The sequence below is a fragment of the Callorhinus ursinus genome, unplaced genomic scaffold (assembly GCF_003265705.2).
Source record: "Callorhinus ursinus isolate GAN/ISIS: 27379988/994484 unplaced genomic scaffold, GSC_fseal_2.0 scaffold12, whole genome shotgun sequence".
Lineage (NCBI taxonomy): Eukaryota > Metazoa > Chordata > Mammalia > Carnivora > Otariidae > Callorhinus > Callorhinus ursinus.
This window is the reverse complement of record NW_027397074.1, coordinates 75,061,851-75,085,869: the sequence shown is the minus strand read 5'-3', so window position 1 is coordinate 75,085,869 and position 24,019 is coordinate 75,061,851. Positions and strand designations below refer to the sequence as shown.

Genomic DNA, 24,019 nt, shown 5'->3' with positions numbered 1-24,019 from the left:
CTCAACCGAGCCACCCAGGAGCCCCAGAGTAGTTTCATTTTGTAACATGTTTTATACACTGCTTTTTTTACTTAACACTGTGTTACATGTGATGTTTAATGTCAGATGATACAGATTAATATCATTTCCAATGACTATGAAGAACTGTATTGGTTAAAAAAATACTTAAGCCGACTGATCTTATAATTTAGTTTTTAAAATGAGACAATTTAAGGGTAAAAGGGGGCACAATTTCTAATCGTGACAGGATACCAGCCACGAACTGGAACTAAGCTAAGAATACCGTGGTATATGGCTGTACTGTATTTAACCGATGTGATAATAATGATTCTGATTGTTTCTAGTCTTTGTAATATCGTAAGTTAACACTGTGATGAATTCTCTATATATTCTCTTATATATTTACATGCTTATCTGATCATCAATTAGGAAATATTCCTGGATGTCACTGATGAGCCAGAGAATATACACAACTAAAACCTTGATGTTCCCAAAATACTCTCCAAAAGAATATACATATTTATACTTACCTAAAGTACCAGTGAGACTATGTCTCCCATTATCTTCAAAATAGATATAGTTTTCCTAATCTTCGTTAGTCTGATGGATAAAAAGTAATAACTTCATTTTCAATTTTCTTAAATTTTGGTTTTAGATTGCTAGTGAAGATTTTTATTTATTTATTTACTATTTAGTGCCAATTTGTATGTATATGATGACATATGAATGGTAAAGTTGTGTTGGGGGTAGGCAAGAGAGGGAGAGAGAAGGTAGCACTTGTTCTATTTCACCCAGTTTTCTATGGGACATTTTCTTTTTTTTTGCTTGTCGTTGATCTGTATGAATTTTTTTTTAAGATTTTATTTATTTTTTAACAGAGAGAGACAGCGAGAGAGGGAACACAAGCAGGGGGAGCGGGAGAGGGAGAAGTAGGCTTCCCGCTGAGCAGGGAGCCTGATGTGGGGCTCGATCCCAGGACCCTGGGATCATGACCTGAGCCAATGGTAGATGCTTAATGACTGAGCCATCCAGGCACCCAATCTGTATGAATTTTTATGTAAATATATAGTAATCATCTTACAAATCAGTACTATAATTGTTATATACATAGATTTTGATGTATATAAATGCTCAAAGATGACTTGACAATAAAAGAGTAGCTATATATTGTTATATATATATCATTATTAAAATTATGTTGAAGATATATATTTCCATTTTATCAAGTGTACCCTAACTTTCTTAAGCCATTTTATGCCATGTAGGATTTCTTGTTCTTCTTTCAAAACTTAGGAGAATGGGGACGGCTGGGTGGCTCAGTCGGTTAAGCATCTGCCTTCAGCTCAGGTCACGATCCCGGGGTCCTGGGATCGAGTCCCGCATCGGGCTCCCTGTTCAGCAGGAAGCCTGCTTCTCCCTCTGCCTCTGTCACTCTCCCTGCTTGTGCTCTCTGTCTCTTTGACAGATAAATAAAATCTGACAAATAAATAAAATCTTTAAAAAAAAAACAGGAGAATGTTCAACAATTTCCTTACTTTTGTTGTCATGCCCTAGAAAAGGATTTTTCTCAGCATCTACTAAAAAAAATCATGACCTATATTTTCTTCTAAAAATATTTGATTTTTGCATCTTGAGTCACCAGTAATTTAATTTTCTGTTAGGAGTGAGATCAAGCTATAGTTCATAGACATAGCTTTATGTGAATGAGTAAGTTTATTCTATTAAATGTAAAATGTTTAGAGAAAGGAAAACACATTGTTCCCTTTAATTATTCAGAGCAGTTTCAACCAAAAGCCTGAGCCAAATAGTAAATTATGGAAACCAGAGAAGTAAGCAAAACTCCACTTTTGCTAATGTCTGCTATAGTTGTAGAAGAGAAGTGGGTGATTTCATGGCCAAAAGTAACCTCTTTCTAATGGGAAAAAAATATATTAAAGAGGTATGGTGACAGGAACAAGGTGCATTTAACTAGTTTTAGTTTACTTTTTTCTTACTGTTATTGGCCCCTGAAAACAGAATTCAGATCTTGGAGCAGGGAACATCAGTTTGATGAAAAGTTTCTCCCATTAGGGAACGCAGGGGGATATTGGACTTAAGAGGCAGAGGAATGGGTTTTTGGACCAAAACAGCTCATATACGGCCCTGGCTATAGGCAATCGTGAGGTGAGGTGTGAAAGGTATTTGTGCTATAATCAGTGACTAGAATAGTGATGTTCCTGCATCAAAAAAACAAAAGCAGTCAAGCAGTTGCATCCCCAAATGATTTCTGACTCTAAGAACATGATTCTTTCATTCAACAATTATTTATTAAGTCCACACACTGTGCTCAAGATTGTTCTGAACTATGAAGATATGGCAGAGTACTGCAAAGCCCCTGACCTCACTGAGATAGAGTGCTTCGTGCTCAGTCCGGTGAGGAGAAATAAGGGTCAGTGTTGCTCAAAATTATAAGCTAGGCAGAGGGTTATAATGTGTACTTAGTTATTTATATTCCTTTCCTTGGTCTTTGTTTCTATCCAATCATAAAGTTTTTATGATTTGTATTTTAAGGATTATTTTTCCAAAAGTAATTTTCTTCCCTATGTATGTATCCATCTAGTAACACACCAGTCTATTTGCTAGCTATGGTTACTGATCTTACAGGTATGGCAATCTGAATCTTCTTTAAAGTGGTTCTTTTTTTTTAAATTTTTTTATTGTTATGATAATCACCATATATTACATCATTAGTTTTTGATGTAGTGTTCCATGATTCATTGTTTGTGCATAACACCCAGTGCTCCACGCAGAATGTGCCCTCTTTAATACCCATCACCAGGCTAACCCATCCCCCCACCCCCTCCCCTCTAGAACCCTCAGTTTGTTTTTCAGAGTCCATCGTCTCTCATGGTTCGTCTCCCCCTCTGACTTACTCCCCTTCATTCTTCCCCTCCTGCTATCTTCTTCTTTTTCTTTTTTCTTAACATATGTTGCATTATTTGTTTCAGAAGTACAGATCTGTGATTCAACAGTCTTGCACAATTCACAGCGCTCACCATAGCACATACCCTCCCCAATGTCTATCACCCAGCCACCCCATCCCTCCCACCCCCCACCACTCCAGCAACCCTCAGTTTGTTTCCTGAGATTAAGAATTCCTCATACCAGTGAGGTCATATGATACATGTCTTTCTCTGATTGACTTATTTCACTCAGCATAACACCCTTCAGTTCCATCCATGTCATTGCAAATGGCAAGATGTCATTCCTTTTGATGGCTGCATAATATTCCATTGTATATATATATACCACATCTTCTTTATCCATTTATCTGTCGATGGACATCTTGGCTTAAAGTGGTTCCTGATGGGCACCTGGGTGGTGGGTGGCTCAGTTGGTTAAGCATCTGCTTGTGCTCTTTCTCTCTCTCTCTCTCTCAAATAAATTAATAAAATACTAAAAAATAAATAAAGTGGTTCTTGAAAACTAGCGTAGATGAGAATCAGCTGTGGGGTTTTTTAAACTGGGCCTCCCGTCTGGGTGTTTTGACATAGTAGGGCTGAAATGGAATTATATGGTTCTAGGGGCACCCCAAGTTGAGAATCTATGGGACTGAAACACATATGAATGATTGCAGATGACATTCTTTTTTTTTTTTAAGATTTTATTTACTTGAGAGAGAGAGAGAGAGAAAGAGAGATAGCAAGCAAGAGAGAGCATGAGTGGGGGGCAGGGGGAGAGGGAGAAGCAGGCTCCCCGCTGGGCAGGGAGCCTGATGTGGGGCTCGATCCCAGGACCCTGGGATCATGACCTGAGCCGAAGGCAGATGCTTAACGACTGAGCCACCCAGGTGCCCCAAGCAGATGACATTCTTATTTACAAAATAAAGTGGTGATGTTTGAACAAACAGATTTTTCTTCCTCAAATGACTTAAACCTCCACAGATACTGAAATGTTGATTGCTTCTGTGAAATAGCCGTTCCTCTGTGGGGCTGAGGAGAGAATCCCTGTTTTACTGTTGGTGGTGGCCCCATTCCACACATAAAGAGACTGGGTGAAACACTCATTGGACAGGAGAGAATTGTTGCTTTCATATCACCTTTGCATTTCATTGATAGTATACATAATTTTGACTATCTGCAGCTAGTAATAGATATCCTCTCCAAATAGTCAGACATACAGATGACTGACCTCTAGTTCAGTAGCTAGATTTTAGTGTCTGATCCATCAGGGCATAAGTGGTATGCTGAGTTTTATATGTATTCCTCTCTCCACCCTATTTAAAGAGCCATTAAATCTTTAACTCATTAACTGGCACATAAATCATGCCAATGATGTCATGCTTTTTCCAGCATATGTGTATACCCTTACCCTTGGCTGATTAGCAAACCTCTCTCTCTTTTTTGCACACACACACTCACAATATGCTCACACATACTCACACAGGCACACAATATCCTCTCCTTAGATTTTTGTTGGACCCTTCTCTCTTTGTAAAACAATCAGGACCGACAACTGAAAAAAGAATTTGAAAGAAATATTTTTCTTCCTCTTCTCTTCTCTGGCTGCCTCCCAACAAACTAAGCTATACAGTTCTGGATTCTGTCTGACACATCTTAACTACTGACATTTAGCAGATGCTTCTCCAAGAAATAGGGGAGGGCGAAGGTGAAGCAGGGGTGTGATATAAGTAATTAGACTAACGATGTCTCAATTATCAAGATGTTCCTACAGTGTCCCCTTCTGTTAGCAAATCTGGAACAGGAAGGCTGTCTTTAGGGAGGGAAAGGCTGGGTGAAAAGATACATTGATTTGGGTCTCCAATAGGATGAAGTCAGGAAGTTAAAGAAAAGTTTGAAGTCTAGTTTGCATACCAAATAGTAAACAGAAAAATCCAACCTTTAATATATATGAGATCACTGAACTGGCAAAACCTAGACTGATAGAACAGAGTTCGTTTCATTTTGTAAAGCCCCCTTTACCTCCAGCCCATTGACATTGCTGATTTAATCATGCAATTAGTCCCCATTAATGTTCATGTAAAATAATTCACCTTCTTTCTGTATGGATCTCACAAACTGGTTACACTTTGGTAGAATACAAGAAGTCTGGGTTTTGTTGCTCACTTCGAAAATTCCATTTATTCAGTTCATCTAAGAGTAACTGCATACACTTCTAAATTTGTGTCAGCATTCTTTGTACAACTATAAATACGTGGTACTCTGAGTTCCCTTTTGAACCAGTTGTAACAGCTATTGTTTCCCTCTTTAATTAAGGAGTTAAATAAAATCTTTGACTTGTTTATTCTATCTGTATAAGAGACATTGTTCTATCCCCTTTTAAGAATTATCCTTTGCTAGCCACTTAATAAATACCCCCCCTTTTTGCTTATTTTAGTTAATAATTTTTTGTTTCTGATTATTGCCCAGAGCATCTTTTTTTTTTTCCAATTAGGATAATCTACCTGACAAAACTAACCATAATGAGAAGATTGTTTTGAGACTTTAAGTTTAGAATAAATAAAACTATGTCTATGAAATAATGAAAGAGGTTTTTTGGAAGTACCATACAAATGTTAGTTCCTATTGTTAATGAACAAAATTGAATGATATTGAGAGAACAGTCGTCAAAACTCTGGTGATACTTCTTCCCATCGCAGATGTAATCACCACAGGTACTGATTTTTTAAGGGCAGTAATTTTTGGACTTTGTTATCTTTAAGTAGTATTGCAAGCAGAAAGAAAATGTCTATTTTCAATGACTGCTTCTTCAACATTCTCAGCAGCGTCCAAAGTGTTCTGTCATTATAGATGGTGACTATGCTTGTGGTGAGCAGAGCATAACATATAGAGTTGTCCAATCACTATGTTGTACACATGAAACTAACGTAACACTATGTGTCAACTATACTTGAAATACATACATACATACATAAGATGGGGAAAAGAGCAAAACAAAGTGTTCTGTCATTATAGCATTACCTCATGATAAAATTATTGCAATTTCCATGATTGCAGCTTGTGTTATATTCATTTTTCCTGTGTTTGATTTTTGGTGCCTTAGTTTCAGAGGGAAACTCTCTCAAGAATGACACGTCAGGCTGAGTCACAGACGCTGTCATGAGTGGTTGGACTGGGTGTTGATTTTGTTAGTTTCAGAGCCTGACTTTTCCTGACCTCATCCTAAGATTATGGGCTCTGTTCCATTTGTAGTCCCAGAGTCTCATAACTACCGGCTGTAGTCAGCAGACTTCCAGTAATCTGGCAGAGCCACAGTAGAAAACATTGAGGGGTCTGGATTTGCCGCATGAAGGCATTAGAGAGCTCTGTCATCTTGAAGATCAAAATGCCTCTCAGGACAGATGATTCTACCTGCTGTGAAAATGAGGGCACAGGCAGGCCTGGAATCAGTGTAATGCAACATAAACAGCATCTTATACATTTTAATTAATAATATTTTCAGGGAAACTCTTTAAAGAGAGTAATAAGAGAAGTCCTTATAGCAATGCATTTTCCTTGCATCTTTCTATAGCGTGTTGACTATCGTGGTTGTCGGAATTCGAAAATGACCCCCAAATTCTCACCCCTGGCATACATGCTCTGTACAATTCTCTCTCCTGTAGTGTGGGTGGGAACAGTGAACGTGACAGGATAGCAATCCAGTAATTAGGTCGCTAATCAGTTGACTTTGAGTTAATCCAAAGGGAGATGATTCTGGGTGGGCCTGACCTGATCAGATGAACCCTTTAAAAGAAAGTCAAATGTTGAAACCCCACTGCCAGTTTGGAAGGAAGCAAACAAACATGTTGTGAATGGCCTGTGAAGGAGGGCCACCCAAGTAACATCTGAAGGCAGCTTCTAGGAGCCAGCGGTGACTTCCACTGACAGCCAGCAAGGAATCGGGGGCTTCCGTCCTACAGGAAACTGAATCCTGCCAACAACCAGAACAAGCTTGGAAGAGCGCCTCTCACTCCAGAGGCGCCCACATTCCTGCCAACACCTTGCTATCAGCCTTGTGAGACCTTGGGCAGAGAACCCAGTTATGCGGTGCTCAGCCTGCTGACCTCCAGAAACTGCGAGATAATAAGTAGGTGTTGTTTTAAGCCACTAAATGTGTGCTAATTTGTGATGTAGCGATAGAAAACACAACCACTCTTATTACAGACCCTGCAGGATATGCTTCTATAAACTCAGATTTCTTCAGAAAACAATGACAAGGGACCCCTCAGACAGAATCCATGAGAAACCAGTTCAACAGAGTGGAGCCGAGCCCGCTAAGGACGCCCTCAGGAATTTGAACACAGACAGGCCCTGGGGTAGGGCAGAGTGAGCATTCCCTAACGCAGTGATTCTTAGCCAAAATCTGGAGAGGGACCAGTCTCCTCCACAATCAGTTGCGGACTCACCCTTTTGTAAGACACAATAAGCACAAATGAGTAGAAAAACAAAACTTGTTTTTAAAGGACATTTGAAAGTCAAGTCTCAGTTCTTTATTATTCAACAGACATAAGATTACTCTGTCCAATTGCTATAAAATTTTCCAAACGCTTACTCTCAATTTTGCTACTTATCACACTGCAGACCAGTTACAAACAGCAGACCAGCACCAGTTCTGTGGCCCGTGTTCTGGGGAGTGTGGCTCTCAGAAATGGCAAAGGCCCCAAATGCCCTCTGCTTCCCTGCCTCAAACGGATGGAGAGCTAGTGTTCCATCAAGATAACGTGCCCTTCGGAAAGGGCTCTGCCTAATAATAGACGGGTGTTTCCCAGCTGTGCAGCTAGCGGGTCGCTTTTTGGTTTGGTGTAGACAGTCCCCCAAACTTGCAATAAAAAAATACTCATTGTAGCTCCAGTTCCATTATTTAAAAACCGGGGAACCCTGGCAAGTGACTTGTGCTTGCTAAGCCTCCCTTCTCTTACTTGTAAAAAATGGCGGTAATATTAGTGATCTGTCTCATATGGTTGTGAAGGCTGATGAGGTAATGTGTATGTATGTGTTCTATAAGCTGTTAAGCGTGCTATGCATGTATGAATTAATAGTTTTACTATTCTTCGGTGCTCCCTCAGTAACTCATTCCAGCACGCCCTGCACAGAGGATGGGAAATGAGAAAAATCTGACCATGGGTTCTAACAGTTTCTGGGAATGACTGGGAACTGACGTGCGTGTAACTTGCAGACCCTGAAAGGATCTCTCTGTTACATTAATCACGGGCTCCTCGGCACATCTGGTTACATGTAGAGTGTCCTAATTAATAACACAAGCAGGAATAATGGTCATTGAATTCCACTCTCTAATCATGGCCTCTGTTCTGCGGTTATTCTAAGGGATAAGTGAGGCAGGGCTGATGCTCAACTAACTCCTACCATACTCTCTAGAACCATCTGTGAGCGTTGTGGCATAATAACAACACAACTTCTAGAAATGGAATAGGGAAGACCGGCGGCAGCATCAGGCTTTACAACTGCAATCCAGCTCTATCACAGACCGCTGCTTGGTAAGAGTGCATTTATTTTAGACATAAATAGAGTAATAACTAGATTACTGCCAGTGTTTCCCTTTGCTCTCCTAAGGTTGGAATGTTCCTCTCTCCTACCTTCTGGTTGAGGTTCTCTCCTACCTTCTCCCTTCAAAAGAATCACTTCTTTTAATGGAACTAATAGTGGAACCGGAGCAACACTGTATATATATATTTTTTTTTATCACAAATAGATTTACTATATGATAGTCTCATTTGACTTTGGAATTAAAAGGCAGGAACAATATTGTGGCCTCCTAGCTGGGTTTTTTTTTTTTTTTTTTTTTGTCCCTTGATGGAAATAAATTATTCCTTTAAATATCTGTTCCAGCTCACTCTCCGCTGCATATATTTTTCATTTTTACAAGTAAAACTACAAAAACGTCCCTCAGATACAGGAGGTAGGGTCTCTCGTGGCTAATTCACCATGAAGCACTTTGTGCATTTATTATGGGCTCAGTATTATACTACACCCATGCCTTCTATATTATCCAAACACTGTCTTACCGAACCTTTATCATGGAAACTGAGTATGTTTGGGGTGTGGGGGAGACCAAGAAATATTATCTTTCATCTAATCAGAAAGCACATTCCTTAGACACAGGGGCTGCAATTCAATAAACAGGCCTCATAGGCATGTGCCTGCACAAAGACCAGTGGAATGGGCCCTAATCCTCATGTCTGCTGAGTTTCAGGTGTTGACAGTGACCTCAACTAACTGCAAGGAAATGTCTCTCCCAACTGGAACAACCTACCAGCCAATGGATTCTGTAATAGGATTAAGTGTGACCAGAACTCATACAAATGGCAAAATAGGAAAAATATTAATAAGAGTGATGAACAATGGCATTTTAAGCCAAGTTTAGGTGTACATCATGGAGTGAGGAGGAGAACAAAGAACCCAAATGTTCTCTGAGGCTTCTCAGTGTTTCTGAACTCTCTACAGCTTCTCAAATGAGAGCTTCTCTTCCAGTCCTAATTCACATTCTTCTATTGTACTCAGAATTTCGTCTTATTCAAGTGAATTCTGGGGCAAACTTCTATACCCAATTTGACAAGAGCTCTTAGCCCAGTTATCTAAATGTATTCTATTGGATTCTGGCATACTATTAAAACTCGATTCCTGTATTTATGATAATTTTAACAGCAGGGGAGCCTGGGTGGCTCAGTTGGTTAAGCATCTGCCTTTGGCTCAGGTCATGATCCCAGGGTCCATGGATGGAGTCTCACGTTTGTCCCGCTGAGCAGGGAGTCTGTTTCTCCCTCTTCCTCTGCTCTCTCTCTTTCAAATAAATAAAATCTTTTAAAAAATAACAAAGAAATATTTTTAACAATGAAGACATACCTCTCCCAAGCACTTTCTGTAGGTGTTAGAAAGGTCTTCCAAACAATGTATCTTGTCAAAGTGTGATGTCCGCAGCCACCACGAGGTAAGGACTAGGCTGAGTAAGAAGTCAAGGATATGCAAGGTTCTACCATCTATGGAACTGAATCAAGAGAGGAGCAAGTGAGAACCAATAATAAGGTTTCATAAGGTGGTACCAAGAACAATAGGTACAATGCAAAAATTGAAAGTAGGAAAGATACTTGATTTGGACATGGGTGGCATGAGGATTAAACTGGATGGACTGATTTCATGATACTGTCCTGGCTCTCCTCCCCTCGTTCTATAATCTGTCACCTGTTTTGTGGTCCAAAGGCTTCCTAGGTCAGCATGACCTATGTGAGTTCAAGCATGTAGGAGTAATAGTCCATGAAAACTCATGATTGTGGACAGAGACTTGGGGGGAATTATCTGAAAATAATGCCTTTATCCAGGCACACAGTCCCAAACTTAATCCCTGGGAGTACATTCTCTTCACTTTTGTATGATTCTGAAGATTCCAGTGATTCATTGACTTCTCAGTCCCACGTTCTTCTACTTCTGTAGACACTGCTCCATGATTCTTGGTTGGTCTTATTTGCATTCCTCCATTCTCAGGTTAGTTCTCTCCCTGGCTTTCAGAACACTTCCTCTAAGCCCCTGGTTTTTATTTATTTACTTTTGTTGTACCAGTGACTATACTCTTGACTCTCCATCTGTGTTGCATGAACAAGTCCAGCTTACCCTTCGTCAGCTCTTTCTGTTGACATCTCTCTGTTGTCTCACCTACAACTGGATAAAAATATCAATAGTTTCTGCCAGCTTTAGTTCCAGTAAGACTTCAGGTTCTGCATGGGGACATTATCATGTAATAGTGATAAGACAGTCTTGCTAACCATTTTGTTGAGGCAGTGTAAATCAAGTGGGTAAAACTCACCAGGAGAAGAGCAGTTGAAAGTTATGAGGGGCATTTGTTTATTGAGTTTATTGAGGAAGAAATAAAATAATGAGGAGGAAAGTTTTGGAGTATGTATAGAAATGAGTTATCATACACTGTTGAAGCATAAAGATGTATCACATTGAGAAAGGTCTTAAAACAAAATATGATGAACTGTTGGCAGGACAATGTCACTGAAGAAAACAGGATGAAGATTCTTAGGAAGAAGCTACAGGGACACCTATTTGTCTTGATGAAAGAATAACATGACTGTGTTGTTTTAAAATGGAATCATTTCTGTGTCTGTGTGCTTGTGAAGACACTTTCAATGGAAATATGGAAGTGTTGACCAGATAATAGTTACAAGCAAGTGGTGTAAAATATTCTGCATGAGAGATTTTATAACATGACTTTTGCCCAGCTTCACTGAGGTATCATTTATATAAAATGAAATCCACCCATTTCGAGTGAACAGTTAGATGAATGTTGGTAATGAGATACAGTCCTGAAGTCAGAGCCGAAATCATAACACCTAACAATGAGCTGTAGGTTTGTCATAGATGTCCTTTATCAGAATGCAGAAGTTTCCTTCTAGTTCTAGCTTGCTAAGAGTTGTTATCACAAATGGAAGTTGAATTTGTTCAAATGCATTTCTGCATCTATTGGGATTATCAGACATTTTCTCCTTTTTCGGTTTGTTAGTATGGTGAGTTGCATTGATGGAGCCTTTGAATTATAAACTCTTGCATTCCTGGGAAAGCTCCACTTGATCATGATGTTATTATATTTTTATATATTATTAGATCCAATTGATTAAATTTTTTGCATTTATGCTCATAAAGAATATTTATTTGTACTTTTCTTACATGTCTGTGTAGTTTGGTATCAGGATAATATTGATTTTATAGAATCAGTTTGGGAGGTGTTATGGGCTGGATGTTTGTGTCCTCCTCCCCCAGATTCATATATTGAAGCCCTACCCCCCAGTGTAATGGTATTTGGAGATGGTGTCTGTGGGAGGTAATTAGGGTTAGATAAGGTCATGAAGGTAGGGTCCTCATGATGAAATTCATGCCCTTACAAGAAGAGACACCAGAGATCTTGCACCAGTGTGCTTTCTCTCTCTCTCTCTCTCTCTCTCTCCCCCATGAATGCACAATGAGATGCTGTCAACCTACAAGCCAAGAGGAGAGGACTCAGAATGAAGCCTACCTCGCCAGCACCTTGACCTTGGACTTTTAGCCTCCAGATCTGTGAAAAATAAGTATCTGTTATTTAAGCCACCCTGTCTATGGTATTTTTTATGGCGGCCTGAGCAGACTAACACAAGGGGCATCCTGTCACTTCAGCTTTCTGGAAGAGTTTGTATGGAATGAATATTTCTTTCTGAAATGATTGGTTGACTTCCCCAGTGAAGCCATCTAGGCCTGGGGTTTTCCTTGTTAAAAAAATTTTTTTTTTTTTAACTACAAGTTTAACTACTCTGTTCCTTTTTTGCTCCCCTTCCAATGTCACTTCCATTTCTATAACAAGTGCTTTTTATCTCTTTTATTTTTTCCTCTGAGATTTGAAAGCTAAATTTTTATCTCCTTATTTCATCTGTTATTTGAGAGCTCGGGTGTGTTGAGTTCTTTTTTCTCCAAGGCAATTGTTTCTTTATTTCTTAATTTTTTAAAAATTTCATATCTTAAACAAATTCTTTTTATTTGTGAAAAACCACTGGTCTACACTTTTCAGATGCCTGGCAATATACCTCTCTCTTTTTTGATATATTTCTTTTTTCTTTTATTCTGAGTCTGATGGGCATGAAAGATCATCCATTTGTGGTTTCTTCTCACTTCTAAATGGAGATTGCCCTTTGTGAGGAATGGTTATAGATGTCTAATGGTAGAGGGGCTCATGGGTGCTCAGTCAGTTAAGCTTCGACTCTTGATTTCAGCTCAGGTCATGATCTCAGGGTAGTGAGATTGAGCCCCTAGTTGGGCTCTGTGCTGAGCAGGGAGTCTGATTGAGATTCTCCCTTCCCTTCTGCCCTTCCCCACGCTGCGTATGCTACCTCTCTCTCTCTACAATAAATACATAAACCTTAAAAAAAAAATTAGTGGTAGAATACAGGAAGACTGACATCTTAGAACACACATTCATCCTCAATCTCATGTTGCTCCAGATACACGTGCTGCTCCAGGCTAGCAATAATTTTTCCTCACTTGCGTGAAGCCACACATATAGGAGGTATTTTATGTGATCACTAAGCATTGATTTACCATCTACTGACCAAGATCAGCAAACTCAGACCTTCCTGCCTCTCACTTTTTGTTCTGTTTTACCACAGTATTAAGCTCACTAAGACTGACCTAGAAAAATATTATCTCTGTAGGTTTCTGTTCGTTCCTCTGTCTCTTCGGCTAATATGCTGTGTTAATAAGAGCTTAGCAACCACTCAGCCTGCTCTTCTAAACAAGGAAACATGATTTGGCCATTCTTTGCTATCATATTCATTCAATAAGTGTTGAACATTCGTTATCACGCTTATGGTGCAAGAACGCACAGAATCTTGCCAGCACAGCCAGAATTTGCTTTCCCAACTCTTGGCCAGGTTTGTACCTAAGGTGAAAAATTTGGTGAGAAAGCATTCCAAGCAGAGGTAATGATCAATTCAAAATCTGGGAGGTAAGGTTGAGCTTGTTGTGTATTAAGGACCAGCAAAAAAGCCAGTGGAACAGGGACCATGCAGTGTGCTCTGCTGTAAGGTAGAGACCTGCTAAGGTCTGTTCTGAGTCCTCTCTTGGCCTCTTCCATCAGCCTGGTCTGATTTTCACTGGACTCAGCAACTCAGCACTATGGTTTGTACTAGTGTTGGTTTTCTAACTTTATTTTTTAACTATGGTGCCCAATCTAGGGTCCAGCTTTTCCCCTGCAAGCAGATGCCTCTAGCCAATTCTGTACCAACCACAGTTTGAAGCTTCTTCCTTTCAAGATTCCCTCTTATGGTTTTCACTCTGAGTTTTTTGAAGAAAAAAAGATTTATAAAATTGTGTTTGTTGTTTGTTTTTGTTTTTTAGAAATAGTTCCATGTGGTCTCCAGTTGAGGGGGGAAAACGTCAGTTTGATTTTCTCTGCCTCTGGATTTGCTAGCAATTTTCCTTAGAATTTACCACTTTTCTGAGTTTGATCAAGTCAGTATAGCAGAGCTGATCAGATCTGGTGATGCCAGTTGAAGGAGGAGGAAGATGGTGGAGGAGTAGGAGATCTAAATTTCATCTGTTCCCAGGAATTCATCCAGATAGGTATCAAGCCATTCTGAACACCTATGAACTCAAGAGGAAATCAAAGAAAAGAATAGCAGCAACTCTCTTAAAAAAAAAAAAAAAACTGATCACTTTCTGGAAGGTCTCTTCTGATTTGTTTAGTGTATATTTCTCTGAGGTCGTTGTTACCCTGTCAGCATTTTGTTCTCACATTCATCTATTCTCCTCTGGACAAAATGACAAGATGGAAAAACTCACCTCAAAAAAAAAAAAAAAAAGAACAAGAGGCATTACCAACTGCCAGGGACCTAGTCAATATGGACATTAGTAAGATGTCGGAACCTAGAGTTCAGAATGACAGTTGTAAAGATACTAGCTGGGCTTGAAAAAAGCATGGGAGATTCTAGAGGAACCCTTTCTGGAGAAATAAAAGAACTAAAATCTAACCAAGTCAAAATCAAAAAGGCTATTAATGAGGTGCAATAAAAAATGGAGTCTCTAACTGCTAGGATAAATGAGGAAGAAGAGAGAATTAATGATATATAAGATCAAATGATAGAGAATAAAGAAGCTGAGAAAAAGAGAGAGAAACAACTACTGGATCACGAGGGCAGAATTCAAGAGATAAGTGATACCATAAGATGAAACAATATTAGAATAATTGGGATCCCAGAAGAAGAAGAAAGAGAGAGAGGGGCAGAAGGTATACTGGAGCAAATTATAGCAGAGAACTTCCCTAATTTGGGGAAAGAAACAGGCATCAAAATCCAGGAGGCACAGAGAACCCCTCTCAAAATCAATAAAAATAGGTCAACGCCTGGACATCTAATAGTAAAACTTACAAGTCTCAGAGACAAAGAGAAAATCCTGAAAGCAGCTTGGGACAAGAGGTCTGTAACCTACAATGGTAGAAACATTAGACTGGCAGCAGACCTATCCGCAGAGATCTGGCAGGCCAGAAAGGACTGGCATGATATATTCAGAGCACTAAACGAGAAAAATATGCAGCCAAGAACACTATATCCAGCCAGGCTGTCATTGCAAATAGAAGGGGAGATAAGAAGCTTCCAGGACAGACAAAAACTAAAAGAATTTGCAAACACAAAACCAGCCCTACAAGAAATACTGAAAGGGGTCCTCTAAGGAAGGAGAGAGCCTAAAAGTGACATAGGCCAGAAAGGAACAGAGACAATATACAAAAACAGTCACCATACAGGCAATACAATGGCACTAAATTCATGTCTTTCAATAGTTACCCTGAATGTAAATGGTCTAAATGCCCCAATAAAAAGACACGGGCTATCAGACTGGATAAAAAAACAAGACCCATTGATATGCTGTCTGCAAGAGACTCATTTTAGACCCAAAGACACCTCCAGATTGAAAACCATTTACCATGCTAATGGGCACCAAAAGAAAGCTGGGGTGGCAATCCTTATAACAGACAAATTAGATTTTAAACCAAAGACTATAATAAGAGATGAGGAAGGGCACTATATCATACTTAAAGAGTCTATCCAACAAGAAAATCTAACAATTGTAAATATCTATGCCCCTAACATGGGAGCAGCCAATTATATAAGCCAATTAATAACAAAAGCAAAGAAACACATCGACAACAATACAATAATATTGGGGGATTTTAAGAACCCCCTCACTGAAATGGACAGATCATCTAAGCAAAAGATCAACAAGGAAATAAAGACTTTAAATGACACACTGGACCAAACGGACTTCACAGATATATTCAAAACATTCCATCCCAAAGCAACAGAATACACATTCTTCTCTAGTGCCTATGGAACATTCTCCAGAATAGATCACATCCTAGGTCACAAATCACGTCTCAACCGGTACCAAAAGACTGGGATCATTCCCTGCATATTTTCAGACCACAATGCTTTGAAACTAGAACTCAGTCACAAGAGGAAAGTCGGAAAGAACTCAAATACATGGAGGCTAAAAAGCATCCTACTAAAGAATGAATGGGTCAACCAGGAAATTAAGGAAGAATTAAAAAAAAACTCATAGAAACTAATGAAAATGAAAACACAACTGTTCAAAATCTTTGGGATGCAGCAAAGGCAGTCCTAAGAGGAAAGTATATACCAATACAAGCCTTTCTCAAGAAACAAGAAAGGTCTCAAATACACAACCTAACCCTACACCTAAAGGAGCTGGAGAAAGAACAGCAAATAAAGCCTAAACCCAGCAGGAGAAGGGAAATAGTAAAGATCAGAGCAGAAATCAATGAAATAGAAACCAAAAGAACAGTAGAACAGATCAATGAAACCAGGAGCTGGTTCTTTGAAAAAATTAATAAGATTGATAAACCCCTGGCCAGACTTATCAAAAAGAAAAGAGAAATGACCCAAATAAATAAAATCATGAATGAAAGTGGAGAGATCACAACCAACACCAAAGAAATACAAACAATTATAAGAACATATTGTGAGCAAATATATGCCTGCAAATTAGATAATCTGGAAGAAATGGATGCATTCCTAGAGATGTATAAACTACCAAAACTGAACTAGGAAGAAATAGAAAACCTGAACAGACCCATAACCACTAAGGAAACTGAAGCAGTCATCAAAAATCTCCCAATAAACAAGAGCCCAGGGCCAGATGGCTTCCCAGGGGAATTTTACCAAACATTTATTTTTTATTTTTATTATTTTTTTTTCTCAGAGCAGCAATAACTCAATATATTTATGGGGTGAAAAGAGATAAAACATCCAAAATTCTTAAAGCCTGAATATAGAAAATGCATAATTAATATGTATAGAATTTCATTACAACATTTATATTAATATTTAAACATTACATTGCATAACAGTTCATGGTTAAGAAATTTTAAGCAAACGCTTGAAAAGCTCATTAAAAAAGAAGCGTTATTAACTTTTTAAACTTTTCATCTAAAAGCTGTTATAATTAGCATTGTAATTTAGTTCAGTAACAATTATTTATATGATTCTTAGAGATACCTGAACATTCTGATGATTTCACATCAATATGTTTACACCAACCGAAGATTACCAATGAGGATTACCTTAAACTCATTTTCACAGGGCTATTGGGTGGGGGGATGGGGTATTTGGGTGATGGGCATTAAGGGAGCACATGATGTGATGAGCACTGGGTGTTATATGCAACTGAAGGATTATTGAACACTACATCTGAAACTAATGATGTATTATATGTTGGCTATTGAATTTAAATAAAAAAATTAAAAAAAAAAAGAAAATCCATACTTGATTTTACCAAACATTTAAAGAAGAATTAACACCTATTCTTCTGAAACTGTTCCAAAAAATAGAAATGGAAGGAAAACTTCCACACTCATTTTATGAGGCCAGCATTACCTCGATCCCAAAACCAAAGACCCCATCAAAAAGGAGAATTACAGACCAATATCCCTGATGAACATGGATGCAAGAATTCTCACCAAAATACTAGCCAATAGGATCCAACAGTACATTAAAAGGATTATTCACCACGACCAAGTGGGATTTATTCCTGGCCTGCAAGGTTGGTTCAACATCTGCAAATCAATCAATGTGATACATTAATGAAAGAAAGAACAAGAGCCATATGATGCTCTCAATAGATGTAGAAAAAGCATTTGACAAAGTACAGCATCCTTTCTTGATCAAAACTCTTCAGTGTGTAGGGATAGAGGGTACATACCTCAATATCATAAAAGCCATCTATGAAAAACTCACAGCGAATATCATTCACAATGGGGAAAAACTGAGAGCTTTCCCCCTAAGGTCAGGAACGCGGTAGGGATGTCCACTATCACCACTGCTATTCAACATAGTACTAGAAGTCCTAGCCACAGCAATCAGATAACAAAAAGAAATAAAAGGCACCTGAATCGGCAAAGACGTCAAACTCTGTTTGCAGATGATATGATACTTTATGTGGAAAACCCAAAAGACTCCACCCGAAAACTGCTAGAACTCATACAGGAATTCAGTAAAGTGGCAGGATATAAAATCAGTGCACAGAAGTCAGTTGCATTTATATACACCAACAACAAGACAGAAGAAAGAGAAATTAAGGAGTCAATCCCAATTACAATTGCACCCAAAACCATAAGATACCTAGGAATAAATCTAGCCAAAGAGGCAAAAAATCTGTACTCAGAAAACTATAAAATACTCATGAAAGAAATTGAGGAAGACACAAAGATAATGGAAAAATGTTCCATGCTCATGGACTGGAAGAACAAACATTGTGAAGATGTCAATGCTACCTAGAGCAATCTACACATTCAATGCAATCCCCATCAACATACCATCAACTGTTTTCAAAGAAATGAAACAAATAATCCTAAAATTTGTATGGAACCAGAAAAGACCCCAAATAGCCAAAGGAATTTTGAAAAAGAAAAGCAAAGCCAGTGGCATCACAATTCCAGACTTCAAGCTCTATTACAAAGCTGTCATCATCAAGACAGTATGGTACTGGCACAAAAACAGACACATAGATCAACGGAACAGAACAGAGAGCCCAGAAATGGACTCTGAACTCTATGGTCAACTAATCTTCGATAAAGCAGGAAAGAATGTCCAGTGGAAAAAAGACAGTCTCTTCAACAAATGATGTTGGTAAAATTGGACAGCCACATGCAGAAGAATGAAACTGGACCATTTCCTTACACCACACACAAAATTAGACTCAAAATGGATGAAAGACCTAAATGTGACACAGGAATCCATCAAAATCCTAGAGGAGAACCCAGGCAGCAACCTCTTGGACCTCAGCCACATCAACTTCTTCCTAGAAACATCGCCAAAGGCAAGGGAAGCAAGGGCAAAAATGAACTACTGGAACTTCATCAAGATAAAAAGCTTTTGCACAGCAAAAGAAACAGTCAACAAAACCAAAAGACAACCAGCAGAATGGGAGAAGATACTGGCAAATGACATATCAGATAAAGGGCTAGTATCCAAAATCTATAAAGAACTTACCAAACTCAACACCCAACAAATAATCCAATCAAGAAATGGGCAGAAGACATGAATAGACATTTTTCCAAAGAAGACATCCAAATGGCCAACAGACACATGAAAAAGTGCTCAACATTGCTCAGCAACAGGGAAATCCAAATCAAAACCTCAGTGAGATACCACCTCACACCAGTCAGAATGGCTAAAATTAACAAGTCAGGAAACGACAGATGTTGGCAGGGATGCAGAGAAAGGGGAACCCTCCTACACTGTTGGTGGGAATGCAAGCTGGTGCAACCACTGTGGAAAACAGTATGGAGGTTGCTCAAAAAGTTGAAAATACAGCTACTGTATGACCCAGCAATTGCACTACTGGGTATTTACCCCAAGGATAATGTAGTGATCCAAAGGGGTACGTGCACCCCAATGTTTACAGCAGCAATGTCCACAACAGCCAAACTATGGAAAGAGCCAAGGTGTCCACCCACAGATGAATGGATAAAGAAGATGTGTATACATACAATGGAATATTATGCAGCCATCAAAAGTAACGAAATCTTGCCATTTGCAACGATGTGGATGGAAGTAGAGGATATTATGCTAAGTGAAATAAGTCAATCAGAGAAAGACATGTATCATATGATCTCACTAATATGAGGAATTCTTAATCTCAGGAAACAAACTGAGGGTTGCTGGAGTGGTGGGGGATGGGAGGGATGGGGTGGCTGGGTGATAGACATTGGGGAGGGTATGTGCTATGGTGAGTGCTGTGAATTGTGTAAGACTGATGAATGACAGACCTCTACCTCTGAAACAAATAGCACATTATATGTTTAAAAAAAAAAAGAAGAAGTTAGTAGGAGGGAAAAATGAAGGGGGGGAAATCGGAGCAGGAAACGAACCATGAGAGACTATGGACTCTGAGAAACAAACTGAGAGTTTTAGAGGGGAGGGGGCGGGGGATGGGTTAACCTGGTGATGGGTATTAAAGAGGGCACATATTGAATGGAGCACTGGGTGTTATACGCGAACAATGAATCATGGAATACTACATCAAAAACTAATGATGTAATGTATGGTGATTAACATAATAAAATAAAATAAAATAAAAAGATTTGGTGATGCCAACCCATGTTTAACAAATCTCACACAAAACATAAAAGCAGAATGCTGATTTACTAAATTTCATTGGGAATTATGACCATAAAGGGACAGAATGTTCACATCTCCATAGTTGATGCATTTTTTTTCCCCTTGTGAGCAAGCTTCATAGAAAGATAATCTATTAGAGGAAATTCAATGAGGATGAATCAAAATAAAATGAGTCAGTGTGATGTTGAGAATGTTTGGTGTTATCAGGCCTAATGCCTTGATGCTCCCATCTCTACGACAGGACCCCATCTATCAGAAAGACCAAATGCTCATATTAGCCTGAGGGTTTCAGCATGGTCAGAGCTAGAACAATCTCAGCCAACATTTGCATCTAATTCTTTTTCCCCATGCCTCTTCAACTAAAAAAAAGTTAATACATATAGTAGACATCATGATAATTTCTCCTGTTCTTTTCTTCTTCCAGGCATATGGTAATACTATACCTCCCCACCTGTTGGCATTAGACATAAGCATTTATGGTTCCCTTTAGCCAATTAGTTGAGAGTGAAAACCACTAAGAGCCAGCATGTGACTTACAACCTTCCCCTTCCATTGTCAGAGTGATTAGTGATGCCTTCTTCATCCCATCTCCAAGTGAAAATGATGTGGAGTCTCAACCAATACCACATCATAAACAAGACATAAAACTTTCTTATTTTAAACCACTACTATTTGGGGATTGTTCACTACCACAGCAAAATTAGGCTCATGTTGACTGATACAAATACTGGTACCTTGTCATAGGGAGTGCCATAAAACAACCTTAAATATGCGGTTTTGGGTTCATGGGTTATATGGCAGATCGTGAGGACAATTTATCATAGACTAGAAGAGTGAGGGTCAGAATTACTCAGTGGTTAAATTTTTGGTAAAAGCAACAACTACTTAACAGGCACGATGAGGCATTCATACAGGCTCTAAGTATCCGTGGCTAAGTGCAGAAAAAGAAAGAGGCAAGGGGAAGAGAAAACCAAGAAATAATCAGTAAGATTTGTGACTCAAAAGAAACTTGGGGGGCGCCTGGGTGGCTCAGTCAGTTAAGCATCTGCCTTTGGCTCAGGTCATGATCTCAGGGTCCTGGGATGGAGCCCCACGTCCAGCTCCCTGCTCAACGAAGAATCTGCTTGGCCTTCTTCCTATGCCCCTCCCCCTACTCGTTCTCTCTCTCTCTCTCTCTCTCCCCCCCCCCCAGGTAAATAAATAAAATCTTAATAATTTTTTTAAAGATTTTATTTATTTGACAGAGACACAGCGAGAGAGGGAACACAAGCAGGGGGAGTGGGAGAGGGAGAAGCAGGCTTCCCGTGGAGCAGGGAGCCTGATGTGGGGCTCGATCCCAGGACCCTAGGATCATGACCTGAGCCGAAGGCAGACGCTTAACGACTGAGTCACCCAGGCACCCCAAATCTTAATAATTCTTTTAAAAAAGAAACTTGGGTATAGCCATTGCTCATAGAGCTCACTGCAATAAGATAGAAAATCCAAAAATATGTTTTAGAGAACTGTGCTGTCAAAGAATCAACAGCCCAGACTAAAATAAACCACGACTATTTGATACTTACAAAGATCCTGGGGCTCCCAACTGTATACAGGTTAAGAAGTGTGCTGAGAAAGTTGCCCAGGTTCTAAGAAGACCTATTGCTGATGTCCAATTCAGATACAGCTATGTATCTGAATAATGTAAAACAAACAAACAAAAGATTTATATAGAGTGTGAATCCAGGGAGAAAACTGGACAAGTTAGCTACTCCCAAGGAGGAGAACTAGAGCCTATTTAAGAGACATTTTTCCAAAGAAGACATCCAGATAGCCAACAGACACATGAAAAAGTGCTCAACATCGCTCAGCATCAGGGAAATACAAATCAAAACCTCAATGAGATACCACCTCACACCAGTCAGAATGGCTAAAATTAATAAGTGAGGAAACCACAGATGTTGGCGGGGATGCGGAGAAAGGGGAACCCTCCTAAACTGTTGGTGGGAATGCAAGCTGGTGCAACCACTCTGGAAAACAGTATGGAGGTTCCTCAAACAGTTGGAAATAGAGCTACCCTACGACCCAGGAATTGCACTACTGGGTATTTACCCCAAAGATACAAATGTAGGGATCCAAAGGGGTACATGCACCCCAATGTTTATAGCAGCAATGTCCACACTAGCCAAACTATGGAAAGAGCCAAGATGTCCATCAACAGATGAATGGATAAAGAAGATGTGGTGCATATATACAATGGAATATTATGCAGCCATCAAAAGGAACGAAATCTTGCCATTTGCAATGATGTGGATGGAACTGGAAACAACAAACAATTCCTTAATCTCAGGAAACAAACTGAGGGTTGCTGGAGTGGTGGGGGGTGGGAGGGATGGGGTGGTTGGGTGATAGACACTGGGGAGGGTATGTGCTATGGTGAGTGCTGTGAACTGTGTAAGACTGTTGAATCACAGACCTATACCTCTGAAACAAATAATACATTATATGTTAAAAAAAAAAAAGATGAAGAAGATAGCAGGAAGGGAAGAATGAAGGGGTGAAAATCGGAGGGGGAAACGAACCATGAGAGACTATGGACTCTGAAAAACAAACTGAGGGTTCTAGAGGGGAGGGGGTTGGGGGGATGGGTTAGCCTGGTGATGGGTATTAAAGAGGGCACGTTCTGCCTGGAGCACTGGGTGTTATATGCAAACAACGAATCATGGAACACTGCATCAAAAACTAATGATGTAATGTATGGTGATTAACATAACATAATAAAAAAAAAGGAATCACTCCCTGCCAGGTATTGGGGGGAATCCTTAATATGTCTTTAAGAAGCTTTTCAGAACTGCTACAGAGAAGACTGGGTTACATGGGACTATGTGGCCCCAGTTCTTCTTCTGCCAGAATGTTTTCTGAAGTTATCTGTCCTGGTTCCATTATTGCATATTAGATTTTGGAGACATTCATAGGCCTTCAAATTCAAGAAAAGCCACATCCAGACCTAACATCAAGATACTGCACAAAACCACCAAATTCCTTAGAAACTCTGGGTTGTGGAATTGATGTCATGACTAGGAAGAACTTCTGCCTTGCTTCCCTTGGGTGGGCTGCATATTTTGTATGTGGGTAGAGAGAGGACTAAATATTTTCTTACCAGAATTGTGAACTATGAACTATATCAGAGCTGTTTACCAATCTTTTAGTTATTCCCCTTTTCCAAGCCTGAGAGGATGGCAGTTGCCCAATCTTTTGAGGAAAGCCATGGCCATTTGACCTAGATTTGGCTAAGAAAACATGAGTAGTTATGATTTGTGTGACGTCCAGAAAATAAGTCTTCAACAGTCAGCACATGCTTTGTTATTTCCCTCTTTCTCTGGTGACTGGCCAGGTTCCAGATGGTGAAAGCTCTGTCATCATAAGACCTGTGTGACTGATGTGAGATGAGCATGGAGCATACGCAATAAATGAAACTATGATGGTTTAGTCACTTAAATTTTAGGAGCATTCTTACTGTGGCACAGCATAATACACCCTGACTTACACAACCCAAAACTAGATCAAATAAAATAAATAAAATAACAAATATTATAGCCTATTTTCCTCATGATCTCAACAATCCTAAACAGAATACAGGCACACCCCATTGTACTGCACTTCAAAGAGACTGCATTTTTGACAAATTGAAGGTCTGTGGCAACTATGCGTCCAGCAGGTCTAGCGGTGCCATTTTTTCTTTTTTTTTTTTAATTTTATTATGTTAGTCACCATACAATACACCATTAGTTTTTGATGTGGTGATCCATGATCCATTGTTTTCGTATAACACCCAGTGCTCCATGCAGCATGTGCCCTCCTTAATACCCATCACCGGGCTAACCCATCCCC

The 24,019-nt window shown here is 39.4% G+C and overlaps 1 long non-coding RNA gene across 1 annotated transcript in view; it reads right to left on the bottom strand.

Moving 5' to 3' along the window:
- LOC112810844 (uncharacterized) overlaps positions 1–24,019 on the bottom strand; it is a 44,897-nt gene that overhangs the window by 2,634 nt on the left and 18,244 nt on the right. Inside the window, exons 3-4 of the long non-coding RNA XR_003204903.2 lie at positions 9,840–9,981; positions 531–600 (exon numbers count right to left, since the gene is read on the bottom strand). This is a non-coding gene — a long non-coding RNA (uncharacterized lncRNA). The remainder of the gene's footprint in view (positions 1–530; positions 601–9,839; positions 9,982–24,019) is intronic.